This window comes from Ipomoea nil, unplaced genomic scaffold (genome assembly GCF_001879475.1).
Source record: "Ipomoea nil cultivar Tokyo-kokei standard unplaced genomic scaffold, Asagao_1.1 scaffold3056, whole genome shotgun sequence".
Lineage (NCBI taxonomy): Eukaryota > Viridiplantae > Streptophyta > Magnoliopsida > Solanales > Convolvulaceae > Ipomoea > Ipomoea nil.
In genome coordinates this window covers 2,969,276-2,982,728 of record NW_017619484.1, presented here as the reverse complement: position 1 = coordinate 2,982,728, position 13,453 = coordinate 2,969,276, and the positions used below count along the sequence as shown (strand labels likewise).

The window sequence follows — 13,453 nt, the reverse complement described above, 5'->3', positions numbered from 1 at the left end:
AACTTAAGGAAGTTTAATAAAGTTGTGAGAGTTTTAATTAAACACTAAAAAACTTTTGATTCATAGTTCACTTACATTAATAAAAATTAGATAAATATTCTATAAAATAAAAAAGGATGGAATTAGTGCACAGTCACATAGCGATTAATTTAAAATGTACTATCGAAATTCGTCTGTATATAAACGAAAACGAAGTGGTACAATGAACAGTATAAGTTACAACAATCAGACAATTGAACAGCTGTTAAAATGTGGGGCGTTCCGAGAATCGAACTCGGGACCTCTCGCACCCAAAGCGAGAATCATACCACTAGACCAAACGCCCAAGTGTTCAATGCTTTCTGCTTTTTCATTTATTACTAATATTATAGTCAAAACTCACGAAATTAACCTAACAAGGAATTTACGGATCACAAACCTAATTAGGTGTTCCATGTTATGATTGTTATGAATAAATTGTAAATTAGATTTTGATGATACACATTGTAGTTAGGTTAGTATTTTAGAATTCTTAAAATTTTTGTTGAAAAAGTATTCTCAAATCGTCCAAACAAAAAAGAAATCAAAGAAAGATATTAAAAGAAAAGAAAAGAAGAATATCCACAAATGTTGATTTTAAAATAATTTAGGAGGGGCAATATAAACACCCTTATGGCATGTTTGGTTCGCGGAATAGGCTTGGAATGGCATAACATTCCCAGTAATAGGCCTATTCTTTTGTTTGGTAAAATTTTTATTCCCAGGAACACTGTTCCTGGGCATGTCCTATTCTCCCGGCAAGGGGAATAGCTATTACCAGGGCGCCCCCTGGTATTAACCTATTCCTGAGTTCTCAGGAATAGATTTTATATTTTATTTCCTATTTTACCCTTCATCTTTTTCTCTCGGTCTTTTGCATCTTGTCAATGCTTCGCATTCTTTCTCCGAAAGATCAAAACTTAGGTCGAAATTATTGACTCCCCGGCACCGCTACTACATTGGCCGGAGTCTTCAAACCATGTAAGGCCTACCCGGCGCCATTACTGCATCACCCACAAGCCTCCGCCACCATCTTGTTTAAGACTGCAAATATTCAATGTGAAATCACAACTCTTCTGGCAAGCAATAGACTTAAATGGTAGTTTACCACTCACCAAAGATTGAACGTGAATTCAAATCCTCATTCCAATAATTCTGCTGCAACAAGACGAAAAAATGTGCGGCGAAGATGCAAATGAGTTCAACCCATAGAGGTTCAACGACGGAGACTCCCACAATGCCGATTGTCATACCGGCAGAAAGGCCAGCAAGGCCACGAGCAAGACGAGAGGAAAGGTGAGCATAGCCATGAAAGAGATAGTACGATTTGGTCTTGGGGTTGGCAATCTGAGCATGGCGATCGCTCCTTTGAGTGCCCAAGGAGGCCCCAGAGATCGAGGTGTGGTCGTCCATCGCCGGCGTAGGTGGCTTCCGACGCTGTCGAAGACGAAACTGCTTCGCGATCGCAACTTTGCGGCAATGGCGTCCGATCCTCTCGATTCCGATGGCGATGGACTGGCGCTGGACGGACGAAGGCACAAGATGGTCTCGGCAGTGGTTTACCATCCCGGAAACAGCGTATCGCCTCGTTGGAGAAGACATACCGGTCGTGACGCAATAACCCTAGCAGACACCGGACGTTCTGGAGGATTTCTTCTACTTCTTCAGGCGGTCTTCCACCACTTCCCGTGTTCGCCTCCATGAGGCGGAGATTTCTAACGATTCAGATCGCCGATCGGAGTCTTGCCGACGCCGGGAATCAGCGTTTTATTTTTTTACGTAAGCTGTATCGATGGCTTCTGGTGAGAATACATAGATCACAAGGCTTGGAAGAGTTATAATTGATATTGAATACTCCGTAATATTTTTTATAAATCTTATGTAATAATAATAATAATAATAATAATAATAATAATAATAATAATAATAATAATAATATATTTCGTATAAGGGTAATTATGTCTTTTACACATCTTTTCCATTTATATTCCTTAAACCAACCAAACGCTGGAATAACATTCCTAAAGTCTATTCCTTCGCCGAACCAAACAACAGAATACAATTTCTATTCTATTCCTTACCTATTCCATTCCTTATGTAATAGTAATTCTATTCCCACAAAATTCATTTCGCGAACCAAACGTGTTGTTATAGTAAGAATATATCATTGTAAGCATTATGACAACCTTACAATAAGTAGCTAGATTCATTTATGGATTTGAATTAAGCTCTTTTTTTTTTTTTTTTTTTTTTTTGAATGCTTGCTATGTGATTTGAATTACAATATGAGATTGTGTAATAATAGTTGTGAGCGTGGTGATTTGTATAGATTCTTGTATAGTTAGGGTCTGAGTATACAAAAGGTACATGGACAACATGTTGTCGCTATGAGAATAGAACATTATAGTCACACCTCTCATTATTCCAACTTTGCTTTGAGAAAGGGGAGTTGGAAGGAGACGTGAACACCATGTGTTTGATTAATTACTTTAGTTTGTTTAAGTTGCCATGAAAATGAGACTGCAAACTAATTGAGAGTCCAATGTCACTATTGGCACTATAACATCTATACAAAAGTGGCTTTGTCCAAGTCCGGTCTTTAATTTTTCAATTGTTTCATGAGTTTTGCTTGATTGTTCATTCCAATTTGATTGTTTAATTCATTAGTTTTTACTATTCTCACATGAATCTCACCTATTCCTTCAAATTAGCTTCCATAAACTATACGCTTTTGTGCTATCACTCATTATTCAACTCCCCTTTAGGTCACTGCTTAAGGACGATACCCCATGTGAGGATACCCTCTCACACTTCATCCCACTACCACTTTTACATAACTTTCACAAAGTTACTTCGCGATTATGGTTGAGGTCATGTTGACGCTCCCAGACGGTATCAACATGACCCGGGAAGCAGGCTGCGGATCCCAAATATCCAGATCGAGCTCACAATGATCATCTCAGATAACTTTCGAATTTCTGGCCTCACGCTGAAGCTCACAGACGTGAGTGTCCTTGGGGAGCCCAGGGATATAAAAATGCTCTAGGATGGTCACGCTCACATAATGTGGATCTGGGCTAAGGATTTAGAGGCCCACCACCTCATTTTGGGGAGACTAAAGTAAAATTTCTATTTGATTTTGACATTTGAAGTTTTTAAACTTTGTAGTAATTTCATTATGGATTATATTTTTTGTTTTTGAGTACTATTGACTCTTACACTGCATTATCTATTCATAATTATATTGTGAAACTATTGAAACATAAAAAATTAATATCGCCTCCACTTAGGCTCGATCCACAACGTCAGATTATATGAACTCATTATTAACTTCAAAACTTTGTATACTCCGTAATAAAATACACTTGATTATATATTTAATAATAAATTTTTTAAAATTAATTAAATAATTATTCATCTAACACATAGACGCGACACTGAATCATTCATACAAATCTTGACTTCATGTAAGAGCACGTAACATACGAATGTAGTATACAAAAAATTTGAATTTTTGATATGTTTAGTTTAACAGTTTAAGGAAGTTTAATAATGTCTTGGAAATTTTAATTAAACACTAAAAAACTATTGATTTACGGTGCACTTAATAAAAAACAAACACTGCTAAAAATTATGGAATTTCCGACCACTTGATTATATATTTAATAATAAATTTTTTAAAATTAATTAAATAATTATTCATCTAACACATAGACGCGACACTGAATCATTCATACAAATCTTGACTTCATGTAAGAGCACGTAACATACGAATGTAGTATACAAAAAATTTTAATTTTTGATATGTTTAGTTTAACAGTTTAAGGAAGTTTAATAATGTCTTGGAAATTTTAATTAAACACTAAAAAACTATTGATTTACGGTGCACTTAATAAAAAACAAACACTGCTAAAAATTATGGAATTTCCGACCACCTGAAAATGATCTTAATTCAAGTCAAAAGCCTTGTTCCGACCACTTTTGGTGTCCGGAAAAACCTTTATAGCTATTTCCGACCACTTTTTACTTTAGATTTGATTTAAAATCACTTTTAGGTGGTCGGAAATTCAATAATTTTCAATAGTGAAAAAACTCAATATTTTATAATAATCATTAGGAATTAATAGTTATTATTTAATAAATAGATAATTGAAAAAAAAAACAGAAGAAGAAGAAGAAGAAGAAGAAGAAGAAGATGGAATTAGTGGACAGATATTAATTTAAAATGTAATTGTTAAAGTTATTCAGAAACTGGTGTACTCCGCCCAATGGAATTCCAAGTCCCAATTATCCAAAGATTGAATCGCAGGCGGCAAGGGGGCGTTCCGAGAATCGAACTCGGGACCTCTCGCACCCAAAGCGAGAATCATACCACTAGACCAAACGCCCAATTACGTTAGGTATGTGCTCTTGATTAACATATGTATTAGAATTTTAATACTTATATTGAAGTCAATACTCATGTAGGCTTTGTCGAATACTGGAATCCACACAAACTACTGATATTATCTTTTACCAGAAACTAGTATATATCCAGGGAAATGTCATAAGTGTGTTTTTTTTAACATAACACTTGAAACGTATTATACTTATTCATATTGATTTTTTTTTGAAAAATAAAATTCACAGCTGACAGGATAATGGTGCTGGCACCCGACCCGGATCATAAGCAGCATCTGACCCGACACCACATGGAATGGTGCTGGCACGTGACCCGGATCATAAGCAGCATCTGACCCGACACCACATGGAAACCCAACGGGCAAAACTCCAACAGGCAGAATTCCAACGGCTGTCACCTTTACTGCCACTGAAGCCACCATTGATGTCACCATTGATGAGAGAGAATTAAAGGTTTAGCTCCTCATTTATGCTTCATGTTGTTACCGTTAGCAGCTTTTGTATAAGTAGGGGCTCCTCTCAGCTTGGAGGGGGACGTTCAATACTCTGGACAAAGACACTGTATTTTCTATACTGAGACAAAAGCAATACAACTATTGTTACTCTCTCTCATAGCGTTATTATAATATTATTATTACCGGTAACATTATTACCGTCATTGGTGCTTTCATTGAGAGCCTGAGTCCAACACTCAAGCAGGCGACTACACACACAACTCATTCCTCTTTCAACAACAAGCTTGAAAGAATGGTGTCCCCGCAGCTCCCACGGTTCCCGCAACGTGAACAATGGCAATGCCTCAGGTGACCAACAATCGCGGAGGGGACCTCCGAGAACAGCTCAATAACGGGAGGCCCGTGGACCTTGGAGACCAACTCAACAATGGAGGGGTGAACCAAGCCGTGAACCTCCAGGCTACCGCCGATGTCATTCAGCAAGCAGTGACGGCGGCGCTAAATCAGGTGGTGGTGGGACTGCAAGGCCAAGTGCCCCCGCGGCCCCAAGAAATAGGGGTGGAGACCCAAAGAAGTGGACCGGCCAGACGACAACTAGGCACTTCCCAATCTGCACCAGAACGATTGGGACAGAGGGCACCCGTGCGGCAAAGATTAGGATCACGGACCGAGGGGCCCTCCACCAGAGGCCCTCGCCAACACGAAAACATAGAAGCCGAGAGATCACCCACAGAGGAGGTAGGCGAGTCCCGGGAGCCGACCCCACGCCAACACGTTGATGAGTCGGCGTCGACACTTGGAGGAGCGACGCGTCAAAGAGCTGGCTCCGCGTCGGCACTCGGCGGGGAAGCGACGCGTTGATGACCGAGTTCCACACCGACACTTGGAGGAATGGCAGTCGGCCCCTCGCCGGCACCCTGACGAGTCGGCCCTGGTCGAGAGGCTGCAGAGAAGAATCGAGGAGTTAGCAAGAAGGGTGGAGGCACGGGAGCAGTCGCCGGAACCCGAGGTACGGATGGCAGCACCATTCTCCCCAAGCATCATGGACGTACCTTTGCCGAGGGACTTTAGGTTACCCGCCATCAAGGAGTGCACGGGGGTCACTGACCCACGTGTCCACATGACGAGGTACAAGGCTGCTATGGTAATGATCGGGGCAAGGGACGCCATCATGTGCCGAGTGTTCTTGTCCACCCTGGATGGAGCGGCCCACTGTGCAAGAGCTTCCTGACATACTTCTCCGGTAGCATACAGCGTAAGAAACCCTTCTCTCACCTCTGTGTAGTGAAGCAAGATAGAGGCGAGAGCCTCAAAGACTTCCTGATAAAATGGAAAAAGGAAGTTAATAATGTCTACGACTTCGACTCCAAGGCGGCGATCCCGATATTTATTCATGCCTTAAAGATCAGGGTATTTCCACAAGCAGCCGAACGCCCACCACCCCAGCTCTTACGGAGATCTGATAAGGACGGCTAGCCGCTATGCCGAAGCAAAGGACGTCGACAGGAAGAAGAAGGACAAAGAGGATGGTAGGAAAGGTGGGAAGCCTGGGAATACGGGTCCACCCAGCCAGGCACCACTCTCGAACCACCCGACCGTAGGGAAAGGCCAAGACCACGAACGACCTCGCCTGGTCCCCTTGCATAATTTAACTCCTCTTACTCATCCCGTCAGTGTCATTCTAAAGCAAGCTGAGGAGATGGGAATGGTAGAATTCCCCGAGGAGTGCATGAAGGTCTCCCCGAAGGCGGACCAAACAAAATACTGCAGGTTTCATAGGCAAATCGGCCACGATACAGATGAGTGTAACGTTTTGAAGAGACAAATAGAAGAACTCATCCAGCAGGGCTACTTCCGACATTTCGTCAAGCGATCCAAGCAGCAGCAACAGCCGCAACACAATCCACCAAAAAATGTCTGGAGGAATGAGGATGGCACAGAGCCGTCCACCTCGAACGCCAAAAAAAGAGAACACGACCAAATATCTGAGCAGAATGATAGCGAGAAAGAAATCGAGGTGGCGCCGAGACGACAAAAGAAGCACACCATACACTTTATCTATGGTTGACCTGCAGGGGGTGACACGCCTGCGGAAAGAAAGAAGTGGAGCCGGCAGCTATACGTGGGAGAAGTGGTGAGTCATCCTAGAGAAGAGAAACAGAGACAGGAGGCCATCACCTTCTCTAATGATGACCTCCCAGAGGGCCCGTTACCCCATCATAACGCCCTGGTGATTGAGATGGACGTCAACAATGTCATTGTTCGCCGCATCTTAGTCGACACGGGAAGCTCAGTCAATGTGATGTATTACGATGCCTTCACCAAGTTAGGGATACCTAGAAACCAGCTCAAAGAAGTACGTACCCCACTCTCTGGATTTACGGGTAATTCAGTGGAGACGGAGGGGTTAGTGGTCTTACCAGTGGAGATAGGCACGAGCCCTAACATTCGCAAACTTGACGTGGAATTCATCGTGGTAAGACTCACTTGTGTGCACAACATCATTTTGGGGAGACCAGCACTGGAGGACCTCAAGGCCATAGTGTCGGTGGAACACTTGTGTATGAAGTTCCCTAGTCCAAGTGGGATAGGAGTCGTCAGAGGAGACCAGCGAGTCACGCACCTAAGCCGCAGCCCGTCTCGGCCAGCATAATCGGCCAAAGCGCACGCCTCGGCTACTATCGGGGCGCACGCCTCGGTCACGGTTGGTCGAGGCGACGCCTCAACCACGATCGGCCAAGGCGACGCCTCGACCATGATCGACAGAGGCGCACGCCTCGGCCACGAGCGGTCGAGGCGACGCCTCGGCCACGAACGATCGGCCGGGGTGCACGCCTCGGCCACGATCGGTCGAGGCGACGCCTCTGCCCTGATCGGCCGGAGGCACGCACCTCGGCCAGCCTAAGCCGCAACCCGTCTCGGCCAGCAAAAAAAAAAATTCATGTGTGATTTGGAAATAAAATCACATACTCGGGATCAACCGGGATTCTGCACGATATCAAGCAAATTCAGTCTTACTCCCTAGTCAACTCAAACACATCCGTAGACTCAGGAGTAGGGGGGACTGGTGACAGGATAATGGTGCTGGCACCCGACCCGGATCATAAGCAGCATCTAACCCGACACCACATGGAATGGTGCTGGCACGTGACCCGGATCATAAGTAGCATCTGACCCGACACCACATGGAAACCCAACGGGCAAAACTCCAACAGGCAGAATTCCAACGGCTGTCACCTTTACTTCCACTGAAGCCACCATTGATGTCACCATTGATGAGAGAGAATTAAAGGCTTAGCTCCTCATGTATGCTTCATGTTGTTACCGTTAGCAGTTTTTTTATAAGTAGGGGTTCCCCTCAGCTTGGAGGGGGACGTTCAATACTCTGGACAAAGACACTGTATTTTCTATACTGAGACAAAAACAATACAACTATTGTTACTCTCTCTCATAGCGTTATTATAATATTATTATTACCGGTAACATTATTACCGTCAACAGCAATGATACGTAATTAATTTTTCGTGAAATAATTGTAAATATATAAGTGTTAGTTTTGTGACTATTGGGCTAGTCAACGGTAAACCAACACTACGGTAAATTAGTGAAAATAAATTGATGGGTTGATGAAAATTTTGATAAATGATAAAAGAAAGCAGAGGAAAAATGATAAAATGATGATTATGAGATCAGGTGGGAGAAATGGAGAAGGAAGGAATGGCCTTAATTGGCTTGGATTAGCCTCTCTGGCTTCGAGAGACATTTGATCTTTGGGAATATAATATTTAATATTACATCAATAATTCAATGAATATAATATTACATTAATAAGTCAATAATAAACTATTATAATATTCTATTCGATAATAATTTTGATTGAGCTGTAATTCTGACTGGGTTGTGTATATGGGCTAGGCCGCCTTATATTTTGGGGCTTTACTCTTATGGGCCTTAGTACCATATCTAATAAGAGTAAATTACACTTTTGGTCTAATGACTATTGGGGTCTTGTTAATTTCAATCCATTACCTTCAAAATTAACAATTGAGTATCTTAACTATTCAATTTTTATCAATTTTGGTCATCCGGACAAATTGCCGGCGAAAAAAGTGACCAGAAAATTTTAATAATAAAATAATGAGGACATTTTAGTCTTTTGCTTCTACTATGTTCTTCTTCTCCCTTTTTTCTCTTCTACGCCGCCGGAAAACCTCTATTCCGGTTCGAGTTTGGAATTCGGGAATGTTACGCCGACTCCCACAGCTATGGAGAGCGTGGTGGAGTTTGAGAGTGATGAGTTTTCGGTGTTTAGTAAGCGCGGAAGAAGATGATTGGCTATGGAAGATCGGTACTCGACTAAGGTGAAGATTTATGTATTGGAAACCGATAAGATGAGAAGGATTGAATATGAGCCTCCAAGCACAAGGACGGAAAGATGTTGAGGGTAGGTGGTTAGTACGAGTCAAGCAAAATACTCTTTCCTTAAAACCTTTTTTACCGCCTCCCAAAAGTGGTAGGAGCGTTGTGGTCTAGGCTTCCTATGATAAAACGTACTACGATTCCAAGTTCGAGCACTCAAACAATGGAACCCGACTAACTAGAGCAATGAAAGAACAATTAGTTGGCTAAGAAAGAAGTAGGAGCAGAGTTTTTAGGGAGAAAACATGATTTTCTTGTTGTTTCGTTGTGTGTAAATTTGCTGCTCTACTGTCGATGAGAACTGATAGAATTGTATTGAATGAACGTAATAACAACTGTACAGACTGAGGGAATATATACAAGATGAATTATAAGAAGACTAGGAATGGGAGTCATAATGTGACTCAAATACAAAGAGTCCTAATACTAGTCCTAATACTCCCCCTCAAGCACATGGTATACTAGTAACATGTAGCTTGACTCTAAGAAAAGAAAATCTAAGACTAGGCAAAGTTTTAGTAAATATGTCTGCAAGTTGATCTTTTGTTGAGATGAAATTGACATGAATATCTCCAGCAGCAACTCTATCTCTCACAAAATGATAGTTTATCTCAACGTGTTTGGTACGCGCATGAAAGATGGGATTAGCACACATATACGTAACCCCAAGATTGTCACACCTCGCAGAAGTCATATACGTAGCCCCAAGAAAGATTGTCACACCTCGCAGAAGTCATATACGTAGCCCCAAGATTGTCACACCCTTACAGCACGTTTGGTTCACGGAATGAATTTTGAGGTAATAGGAATGCTATTCCATAAGGAATGGAATAGGCAAGGAATAGAATAGGAATTGTATTCTATTGTTTGGTTCGCGGAAGGAATAGACTTTAGGAATTATATTACAGTGTTTGGTTGATTTAAGGAATAGAAATGAAATATGTTTTAAAAGACATAAATACCCTTATAAAAATATGTGATGGTGACGATGGTGGTGGTGGTGGTGGCGGTGGTGGTGGTGGTGGCGATGGTGGTGGTGGTGGTGCTGGGGTGGTAGTGGTGGTGGTGGCAGTGGCAGTGGTGGGGGTGACGGTGGTGGTGGTGATGGTGACGGTTGTGGCAGTGGTGGTGGGGGCGGCGACGGTTGTGGTGGTGGTGGTGGCGGTGGCGGCGGTGATGGTGGTGGCGGTGGTGGTGATGGTGGGGTGGTAGTGGTGGGGCGGCGGCGGTGGTGGGGGCGGCGACGGTTGTGGCGATGGTGGTGGTGGTGGTGGTGGCGGTGGCGGCGATGGTGGTGGTGGCGGCGGCGGCGGCAGTGATGGTGGTGGTGGCGACGACGGTGGTGAAATAGGATAAATTTATATATAAGATAAAAAAATTAGGTTAAAGAAATGGTAAAAAAGAAAATAGATTCTAAAATCTATTCCTGAGCGTTCAGTAATAGGCTAATACCGGGGGGCCCTAGTAATAGCTATTACCTTATTTGAGGTAATAGGCTATTACCAGGAATATTCCTGGTAATAGAAATGGTTACCAAACAAAGGAATATTACCTGGTAATAGAAATGGTTACCAAACAAAGGAATAGTAATATTCCTGGTAATAGAAATGGTTACCAAACAAAGGAATAGGTCTATTACTGGGAATGCTATGCCATTCCTGGCCTATTTCGTGAACCAAACGGGCCATTAGTAGAAGAGAAACACAGCAAAGTCGGCAGCGGACACACTGTTATAGACTGTTGAATTTTTCAACTTCGTAAGACTAAATAGGGGCATTTCGAGAATCGAAATCAAGACCTCTCGCACCCGAAGCGAGAATCATACCACTAGACCAAATGCCCAATGATATTAACAAGGGTTGGGAATGGATCATACTAGCTGATCTTTTTGTATGATGAGACAAAAATTTGAGTATCAAATTATTGTTTACTTACTGATATTGAAATCAGAACTCATGAAGGCTTTGTCAAATCGACAAAAACTACTAAACTACCTTACATTAATTTTACCAAAATTAGTGTTGAGTTTATAAGATATTTACTGTGCCTTTTTGTTGTAATCAAACCGGCGATAATATTTGATTTTAAAATTATAAAAGAGTTGTATACAGTTACAATATAAGCCACATGAGCATATATATGCTACAAAACTAATTCTCTAGCAAAATGTGAGATGTGCAACACCGTATTTAGTTGACTAAAACAAACAATTGAGACTTGAGATGCGGAAATTCAGCTGTTGCCCGGTGAGATTAGCTCAGTTTGTTTAATCGATCACCTTAAAGTCTTACTTTAACTTCCTATCTAATCCCCTAAAACACCTACGTACAACTTGCATATTCAGCCACCTCCTTGAGCGGAGAAGTGAATAGTATACGACTTCCATTCTTATCATCTGGAAAACATCCTTGCATACTATCCCAAGCAGTAGAGCTCCATATATCGTCTATAATTATCAAATATCTTTGACCCATCAAGTGTTTACGTAGACTCTCTCTGCCAAGTTTCCATTTGATGTTGCATTAACACAACCATAAGGCATTGGAGTATTTGTTCTACGTTATACTCTTGAGATACAGTAACCCATGCTTGTTTGTCAAAATGAGAAGTAATTGATGAATCTTTATAGAGTTTCCGAGCTAATGTGGTTTTGCCAATTCCTCCCATGTCTACAATTGATACAACTTGTAACTGTTGTGCAGATTGTCGGGTGAGCTGATCCATTATCGTCATGAACTCCTCTTTGCATCCGACCATTCTTATGTCAAACTTTATTGAAGCGTTTTTGCTTTATTGAAGATTCCATGAAGCCTGAGGAGGCAAGCAAGATGCTTCATCCAACCCCTTGCTGGATAAATGGTAGTCAACTCTATCTCAATCCTTTCTTCAGCTTTGAACGCTACATCTCTGATCTGAGCTGAGCCTCCAAATCTTTCATCGCCGAATTATCATAGCCATAGGCGATCTCATATTTCTCAAGAATTTCTTGGAGTAAAATAAGATTTTCGTGGAGAGAAACTATTTTGTATATATTGAAGAGGCAAGCGTGGTACGGTTGTGGTTGCAAGAAATGTTGAGAAAGTGTTTCCATAAGCAAAGTTACAGTAGCATATGCCATTTGCGTCTGTCTATGAGGTAAGATGATCAGAGCAGTACTAAGAAAAAATGAAAGATGTATGTGATACAATTTAGACAGCAATTCTCCTGTCAATGCTAAAGTCTAAACAACCATTGCATGATTTTAAAATTAGTGCAGTAGTTGGTTACTTTTTTTTTTTTTTTTTTTGAAGGCTTATTGTGAAAAGAATCCAAACCTCACAATTATATCCAAAATTTTAAGTTTTTTTATAATTTAATATCAAATATTCGTATCCTATACTATAACAATTATGTCCAATTATTTTAATTAAAAGAAAATTGCAATTTTAGTCCCTTAATTTTTCCTTGCTAGTGATTTTATTTGTCCCTAATTTTTTTGTCGCTACAATATACACCAAACTCTTCAAAAAGCTAGTTACAATTTGAATCCCTATAGCAACAAAACAATTAAACTCTATTATCATTTTGGATCTTGGGGCTCATTGAAAAGTCTCCTTGCTATCTTCGACAGTTTTGAGAGCGAGGGCCAAGTCGAACTTGCTCTCTTGCCACGCCTTTCACTCACTCGCTTGAGGAAGGAAAGAAAGTAGCTAGCTAGAGGCTATGGAATTGGATCGAACGAGAAGGACGGGATTGGGTTCAGTTAAGCCGTTAAGGTAAGCTAAAGGGTTAAAACTTAATTCCTATCGAGCTTGCATCTTAGTACGCAAAGTCATTATATATACTTAATTAGTACATAAATATTTTAGTACTTTTTAATATTTCTTCTTTAAGTATAATCTTATTAAGTCGATCTCAATATTTCATTTGTAAAATAAAAAATATATTTTAACATGATCGTGTAAGGAAAATAGGGACGAAGTGACATAATTGAAAAGAAAAATTTTAGGCAAGAAAATTGTCAAATCTCTATTTAACAAAGATAATAAAATTTAAAATATCCATATATTAAGTAAAATTATAATAGAGTTTAATAGTTTTGTTACTCGAGGAGTTAAAAATTCAATTTTTTTTAAAGAGTTAATGGTGTATATTACAACAGTAAAAAATTAGGGACTAAT

The 13,453-nt window shown here is 40.9% G+C and overlaps 1 long non-coding RNA gene and 3 other non-coding genes across 4 annotated transcripts; all 4 read right to left on the bottom strand.

Moving 5' to 3' along the window:
- Positions 1-253: 253 nt before the first annotated feature.
- On the bottom strand, positions 254-325 carry TRNAP-UGG. Its single transcript has one exon. It is a non-coding gene; the product is annotated as a tRNA-Pro (tRNA).
- A 4,010-nt stretch (positions 326-4,335) lies between these two features.
- TRNAP-UGG lies at positions 4,336-4,407 on the bottom strand. Its single transcript has one exon. It is a non-coding gene; the product is annotated as a tRNA-Pro (tRNA).
- A 6,656-nt stretch (positions 4,408-11,063) lies between these two features.
- On the bottom strand, positions 11,064-11,135 carry TRNAP-CGG. The gene has a single exon. It is a non-coding gene; the product is annotated as a tRNA-Pro (tRNA).
- Positions 11,136-12,771: 1,636 nt separating this feature from the next.
- Positions 12,772-13,169, bottom strand: LOC109164096. The gene is made up of 3 exons (XR_002051381.1): positions 13,069-13,169; positions 12,945-12,946; positions 12,772-12,894 (listed from the first exon to the last, which is right to left on the bottom strand). It is a non-coding gene; the product is annotated as an uncharacterized LOC109164096 (long non-coding RNA).
- Positions 13,170-13,453: the final 284 nt, after the last annotated feature.